This window comes from Scylla paramamosain, chromosome 37, assembly GCF_035594125.1.
Source record: "Scylla paramamosain isolate STU-SP2022 chromosome 37, ASM3559412v1, whole genome shotgun sequence".
Classification (NCBI taxonomy): Eukaryota; Metazoa; Arthropoda; class Malacostraca; order Decapoda; family Portunidae; genus Scylla; species Scylla paramamosain.
In genome coordinates, this window is record NC_087187.1 from 3,952,630 (window position 1) to 3,960,000 (window position 7,371).

General features: G+C 45.8%; 1 long non-coding RNA gene across 3 annotated transcripts in view; it reads left to right on the forward strand.

The window, feature by feature from the left end:
• The first annotated feature begins 866 nt into the window (after nt 1-866).
• Nucleotides 867-7,371, forward strand: part of LOC135091391 (uncharacterized) — a 24,569-nt gene continuing 18,064 nt past the window's right edge. For all 3 annotated transcript variants that reach the window (XR_010262488.1, XR_010262487.1, XR_010262489.1), the window contains exon 1: nt 867-1,733. This is a non-coding gene — a long non-coding RNA (uncharacterized LOC135091391). The remainder of the gene's footprint in view (nt 1,734-7,371) is intronic.

A 7,371-nucleotide genomic window follows, 5' to 3' on the forward strand; every position in this document is an offset into this window, starting at 1 on the left:
CTCTCTCTCTCTCTCTCTCCAAGGAATCGTTGAGGAAAGAGAGGAAAGAGAGGAGGAGGAGGAGGAGGAGGCGGCATTTGCATATCTAAAGCCAGTTTGGGTCTTCTTCTGGGAGGGAGAGAGGAAGGGAGAGGAGAGGAAGATAGGGGAGAGATGTGGTCGAGAGAGAGAGAGAGAGAGAGAGAGAGAGAGAGAGAGAGAGAGAGAGAGAGAGAGAGAGAGAGAGAGAGAGAGAGAGAGAGAGAGAGAGAGAGAGAAACCTACCAACCAACACAGTATCCTTCCTTCCTTCCTTTCTTCCTTTCCCTCCATTTGCCTCCTCCTCCTCCTCCTCCTCCTCTTCCTCCTCTTCCTCCTCCTCCTGATTTGTATGCTGGACCAGGGAGATATAACGGGGCAGCGCGTCACTGCTTTTCGCCCTTTCCCTCTCCCTCTCACCCTCCCAGCGCCTCTCCCTTGAGTCCCGACCTTGTGCTGGGCTGGAGGAAGAACCAGACTGCGAGAGAGAGTAGAGAAAGAGAGAGAGAGAGTGAAGAGAAGGCTACGACCACGCGTCTGGGAGAGGAGAGAGAGGGAGAGAGAGAGAGGGAGAGGAGGGTGGGTTAGGAACGTGGCCGGAATGGAATATGAAGAATGGTGTGCATGACTATTGGAAAGGGCACCTCATTTCCATTGCTAATATGGGTGGCTCCTGTATCTCATTCTCTAGTTTTGCATAAAGAGAAGCCCCAAGACCGCGCCCCCTCCAGCCCACGCCAGACATGCAGCGCCCGGCTTACTATTCCAGTGTTGAGCATCGGAGGGGCAAGGCGGTGGCGGTGGCGGCGGAGGCGGAGGAGGGCGGACACAAACTCACACGGTATACACGCAGTCTCTCTCTCTCTCTCTCTCAGGCTCCCTCTTCGTCGCCGCCTTCGTCGTGTTTGTGTTCGTGTGTGTTTTTTTTCTTTTTTTTTTAGTGTTTTGGTGTTGTGCTGACGGAGGCGCTGAAGGTGGTGGTGGTGGTGTGAGGAAAAGGAAAGGTTTGTAGTGTGTGTGTGTGTGTGTGTGTGTGTGTGTGTGTGTGTGTGTGTGTGTGTGTGTGTGTGTGTGTGTGTGTGTGTGTGTTCTTTTCCGTCCGTCCGTCTGTCTGTCTGTCTGAGTCTCTCTCTCTCTCTCTCTCTCTCTCTCTCTCTCTCTCTCTCTCTCTCTCTCTCTCTCTCTCTCTCTCTCTCTCTCACACCCCCGTCCTCCTTTCCCTTACCCCCAAAAAGAGCAACACCCCCCACACCAAACCCCATCCTCCCCCCATCCCCCCTCCCCCCACTCACATCCCTACGGCTAGAGAGAGAGAGAAAGTGTGTGTGTGTGTGTGTGTGTGTGTGTGTGTGTGTGTGTGTGTGTGTGTGTGTGTGTGTGTGTGTGTGTTTCAAAGTGTCGTCCAAAATACGTGAAAAGCTTTGAAACAATGAAAAAAAAAGGCCAATGTTTTTCATTTCCCCTCGAGACATTCACTCGAAAAAAGGGTAAAAAAAAAATAATAATAATTGGAAGAAAAAAGGAAAAAAAAATATGTACTTGTGAAAAAAATGAAGAGAAAATGTAAGAAAATGAGATGAAGAAAAAAAAAAGGAGGAAAGAAGGAAAGAAAAACGTGGAGGTAATGTTGTAAATGAGACGAATAAAAAGAGAGACAGAGAGAGAAAAAAAAAAATAGTTTAAAGCAAGACAAGAGTTTCCTGGCACGACCTCTGGTGAGTAGTGGTGGTGGTGGTGGTGGTGGTGGTAGTAGTAGAAGTAGTAGAAGTAGTAGTAGTAGTGGTAATATTAGTAGTAGTAGTTGTTTTGTTGTTATTGTTAGTGGTGGTGGTCGTGGGGGTGATGGTGGTAGTAGTAGTAGTAGTAGTAGTAGTAGTAGTAGTAGTAGTAGTAGTAGAAGCAGTAGAAGCAGTAGACCCTATTCATCTACCCCGTAAGCCAGAGTCAGGTGATATATGACTTAACCTAGTAGTATTCGTTGTTGTTGTTGTTGTTGTAGTAGTAGTAGTAGTAGTAGTAGTAGTAGTAGTAGTAGTAGTAGTAGTAGTAATAATAATAATAATAATAATAATAATAATAATAATAATAATAATAATAATAATAATAATAATAGTGAGAGAGAGAGAGAGAGAGAGAGAGAGAGAGAGAGAGAGAGAGAGAGAGAGAGAGAGAGAGAGAGAGAGAGAGAGAGAAACCAATTAAAGTCCTCATCTTAAAAATTCATTTATATACGTTGTTTGTTTCTCCGACACTTCCTCTTCCCCTCTCCCCTTCCCTCCCCTCCCCTTATCTCCCCTTCCCCTTCCCTTCCCTCCCCTCCCCTTATCTCCCCTTCCCCTTCCCTAACCCCCCGACCCCCTTTCCTTCCCTTCCCTTCCTTTCCCTTCCCTCCTCTACCCTCTCCTCCTCTCCCCTCACCTTCCCCCTCCCCTCCCCTTCCTTCATCCCTCCCTCCCTCCCTCCCTCCCCCCACACACACACACACTAAAAATTTAGGAATAAGGAAAATATTAACAACTAAGTTCATTTTGCTATGAGAGAGAGAGAGAGAGAGAGAGAGAGAGAGAGAGAGAGAGAGAGAGAGAGAGAGAGAGAGAGAGAGAGAGAGAGAGAGAGAGAGAGAAAGGAAATACCTAAGTCTACCTGCATTAATTAGCGGAAATGTTCTTACCTTTCGTGTGTGTGTGTGTGTGTGTGTGTGTGTGTGTGTGTGTGTGTGTGTGTGAAGGGGAAGAGAGGGGAAAGGAAGGAGGGGAGAAATAGGAGAGGGGAAGAAGACATGTACTAAGAGAGAGAGAGAGAGAGAGAGAGAGAGAGAGAGAGAGAGAGAGAGAGAGAGAGAGAGAGAGAGAGAGAGAGAGAGAGAGAGAGAGAGAGAGAGAGTCGAAAACAGAGAATCAGAGGGAGAAACCGAGAAAGAGAAAGAGAGAGAGGAATGGGGGAAAAGGGGAAGATTAGAGGGGAAGGGGAGAAGAGAGGGTGAGGGGAGTTAAAATATGGATGGGGATCAGAGGGGAGAGGGGGGCAGATGGGGCTTCCATTAAAGTAAGGGGAGAGGGAAGGGGAAAAGGCCCCATCGATTTTCCCTCAGTTTAAACCCATCTTTTTGCCATTAATGGGAAGACGAACGTGAGAGAGAGAGAGAGAGAGAGAGAGAGAGAGAGAGAGAGAGAGAGAGAGAGAGAGAGAGAGAGAGAGAGAGAGAGAGAGAGAGAGAGAGAGCGTTGACCTTGTTTTAGTCCATCTGAGGGGAAAAATAGAAATTTCTTGGTTCTATATTTGAGGGGAATTTTAAACCTCTCTCTCTCTCTCTCTCTCTCTCTCTCTCTCTCTCTCTCTCTCTCTCTCTCTCTCTCTCTCTCTCTCTCTCTCTCCCCTTTTTTCTTCCCTCCCTTTTCCTATAACTATTTTATTTATCAAGAATATTTCCCATTTCCACTGGTACCTTTTTATCTATTTTCCTATTTTATCTATCTTCCCTCTCCCTCTTTCCCCTCTCCCTCCCCATTTTAGTCTCCCTGGGGTTGGAAGAAACTCTCTCCCCTCCTCCTCCTCCTCCTCAATTTATATTCACCCTGAGGCGCAAAATCCAATTCTTCGGAGTCAGTCTCCCCCACCCCCCTTCCTCCTCCGCCTCCTCCTTCTACATCTCCCCCTTTTTTCTCTCTCCCCTTTTTATGCTTTCTTCCACTCTCATTCTTTCTCGTCGTGTCTGTCTTTTCTTTCTTTCTTTCTTTCTTTCTCTCTTTTGTTTTATTTATTTATTATTTGATTTGTTTTTGTTGGTTACTACTACTACTACTACTACTACTACTACTACTACTACTGTTATTACTGCTACTACTACAACCAGTATCTTTAAAACATCAACAATAATAAATATTTCACTGTAGCAACCTAAGAGAGAGAGAGAGAGAGAGAGAGAGAGAGAGAGAGAGAGAGAGAGAGAGAGAGAGAGAGAGAGAGAGAGAGAGAGAGAGAATTTTACACACACACACACACACACACACTGAAGAAATTATAACTTTACATAATTCATACACACACACACACACACACACACACACACACACACACACACACACACACACACACACACACACACACACACACACACACACACACACAAGTTATAACAAATTCATTGGCTCGATTCTTGGATTTTGTGAATTTTTCTGCGGATTTTGCTTGATATCCGCTTAGCGAGGGGGGAAGGGGGGTAGGAGGGGGAGAGGGGAGGGGAGGGAGAGGGGGAGATGAGGAGAGAGAGAGAGATAGAACGAGAGAGGAAAGGGGAAGGGAATGTCGTGAGAGAGAGAGAGAGAGAGAGAGAGAGAGAGAGAGAGAGAGAGAGAGAGAGAGAGAGAGAGAGAGAGAGAGAGAGAGAGAGAGAGAGAGAGAGAGAGAGAGAGAGAGAGAGAGAGATTATATTATACTTCAGTTACAATAAAAGAAAATAGGAGTAGGAGGTAAAGTTGATGGAGGAGGAGGAGGAGGAGGAGGAGGAGGAGGAGGAGGAGGAGGAGGAGGAGGAGGAGGAGGAGGGAAAGGAATAAGAAGAGGAAGAGGAGGAGGGAAGGCTTGAAAATCCCTCCTCCGCCCCTACCATGTTCCTCTTCGTGTTGGAGAGAAACAAGAGGAGGAGGAGGAGGAGGAGGAGGAGGAGGAGGAGGAGGAGGAGGAGGAGGAGGAGGAGGAGGAGGAACATATGGAAATGGGGGCAATGAATAGGAATGTCTGATTGTGAAGAGTGTGTGGCGATGATGATGATGATGACGACGAGGAGGAGGAGGAGGAGGAGGAGGAGGAGGAGGAGGAGGAGGAGGAGGAGGAGGGCATATTGGTACTGGTACTGGCTCGAGGTTAGTTTAATTTCAGTAGTAGCCGTGGTGGTGGTGGTGGTGGTGGTGGTGGTGGTGGTGGTGGTAGTAGTAGTAGTAGTAGTAGTAGTAGTTGTTGTAGTTGTTGTTGTTGTAATAGAAGAAGCAGTTTTATTCCAGCAGTAGGAATGGAGGTAGTAATAGTAGTAATAATAGTAGCAGTAGAATTGTTTTAGTAGTAGGAATGGTGACAGTAGTAGTAGTAGTAGTAGTAGTAGTAGTAGTAGTAGTAGTAGTGAAGACGACAGGTTGAACCCATCCTATCTTGCACTACCACTACCACCACCACCACCACCACCACCACCACCACCACCACCACCAGCACCGCCTCGCCGATAATATTAGCACCACAGACAAACAGCCGATATCCCAGGCCGCCCCGATCTCTGCCGATAACTGAGGGTCCTCTCTGCTCCGGATTTTGTCGGGATATGCAAATTTATGCAAACTCTATACAGCTCCCCCTCTCCCCCTCCCCTCTCGTGCCCCTCTCCCTGATACCCCCCTCCCCACTCTCTCTCTCTCTCTCTCTCTCTCTCTCTCTCTCTCTCTCTCTCTCTCTCTCTCTCTCTCTCTCTCTCTCTCTTACTTTGCAACTCTCTACCCTCCTCCTCCTCCTCCTCCTCCTGCTCCTCCTCTTCCTCCTCCTCCTCCTCCTCCTCTTCGTGCTTTCTATTCTTGTTTTTTTTTATTTGTGGTGTTTTAGTGGGTTCTCTCTCTCTCTCTCTCTCTCTCTCTCTCTCTCTCTCTCTCTCTCTCTCTCTCTCTCTCTCTCTCTCTCTCTCTCTCTCTCCCCCAAATTGTTTTCCCAAGCACTTATTTTTTTCTTTTTCCTTTTTTTTTATTTAACTTTCTTCATGACAGTTCATCAACCACTTGTCACCTTTTTTCTTATTTATATTTTTTAGTCAATTATTCAAGTCACCCCTTAAAACAAATAAATAAATAACAATAAGTAAATAAATATCCGTAAATTTTCCCAGCATTTAATCTTTCCGTAAAAAAAAAAAAAAAAAAAAAAAAAATGGGGATGAAAATGTCTTAAGAAAAATGTTCCCTTAAATTTCACAAGTACAGTGTCTTATAAAATTTCCTGGTAGGCTTAGAGAGAGAGAGAGAGAGAAAGAGAGAGAGGAATGCCACTCCCCTCACCCTTGGCACCGCGACCCTAAACTCCCCTTGCCCAAAGATTTAAGACTCCTTAGTGCCAAGATTGACCAACAGTGCCATCATCACCCCTTCGCTACTTTCACTGCTAATATCCTTATCTTTAGTGCCAAATTCTTATCTCTGGTGCCAAACTTCTTTTCTAGTGTCAAAATTCGTCTTTAGTTCCAAATTGTTATATCTATTGTCAAAATTATTATCGTTAGTGCCAAAGATTTTTCTCTGGTGCCAAAATTTTGATGTTTAGTGCCAAAAATCTGATGTTTAGTGCCAAATTTTTATCTTGAGTGCCAAAAGCTTATCCTTAATGCCACTTTTATCCCCTGTGCCAAGATCCTTACCCTCACTGCCCAGACCTTATTTTTTGTCACCTTCACCCTTAGTGCCAAAACCACTCCCTTAGTTCCAGCACCCTTAGATAACTTTACTGCTAATGGTGTCCTTATCTTGAGTGCCAGAATCTTACCCTTATCTTCCCCTTACCCACAATGCCTCAATCCTTACCATCACCTGCCCATTACCATTAACATCACCTCTTTCCCCCTTCACCAACCCTTTCTTGTTCCTCCTACTCTTTTCTCTCCTTTTTATTTAATTATCTCTGTTTTTTTCCTCCCCCCTCTGCAAGTCATTTCATTATTTCCTGTCTCCTCTCCCTTTTCCCCTTTTTTTTCCTTGTCTTTAACCCTTTTTCTTATATATATTACCCTTTAGCATCCTATAGACCACCACCACCATCACTACCACCACCAAAAAAAAAAAAAATATATATTATCTTTTTTTTTGGTGGTGATGTAAAAAAGTTCTTGATGATGATGATGATGATGATGATGATGGTGATGATAATGGTGGTGATGATAATGGTGGTGATGTTTGTATTGTTGTGTTTTTCCTGTTTTGCCGCGAATGAGAGGAAGAGAAGGGAAGGGAAGGGAGAGGAAGGGAGGGAGGGAGGGAGGGGGAAAGGGAAACACAGGTAAGACGGATGCACCTGGCGACTGGGAGAGGGGAGGGGGAGGGGGAGGGGGAGGGGGAGGGGGAGTACATAGGGGCCCAGGTGTTAGATTTTACGATACCTGACACCCGCATGCCTTTCCTCCCCCTCCCCCCACCCTCTCTTCCCCTCTCTCTCTCTCTCTCTCTCTCACTCTCCACTCCCCTCTCCTCCTCCTGCCTTTCTTCTCGTTCACCTCATATTTACTTAGTTTTTTTTTTTTTTACTTAGTCTCTCTCTCTCTCTCTCTCTCTCTCTCTCTCTCTCTCTCTCTCTCTCTCTCTCTCTCTCTCTCTCTCTCTCTCATTAAGA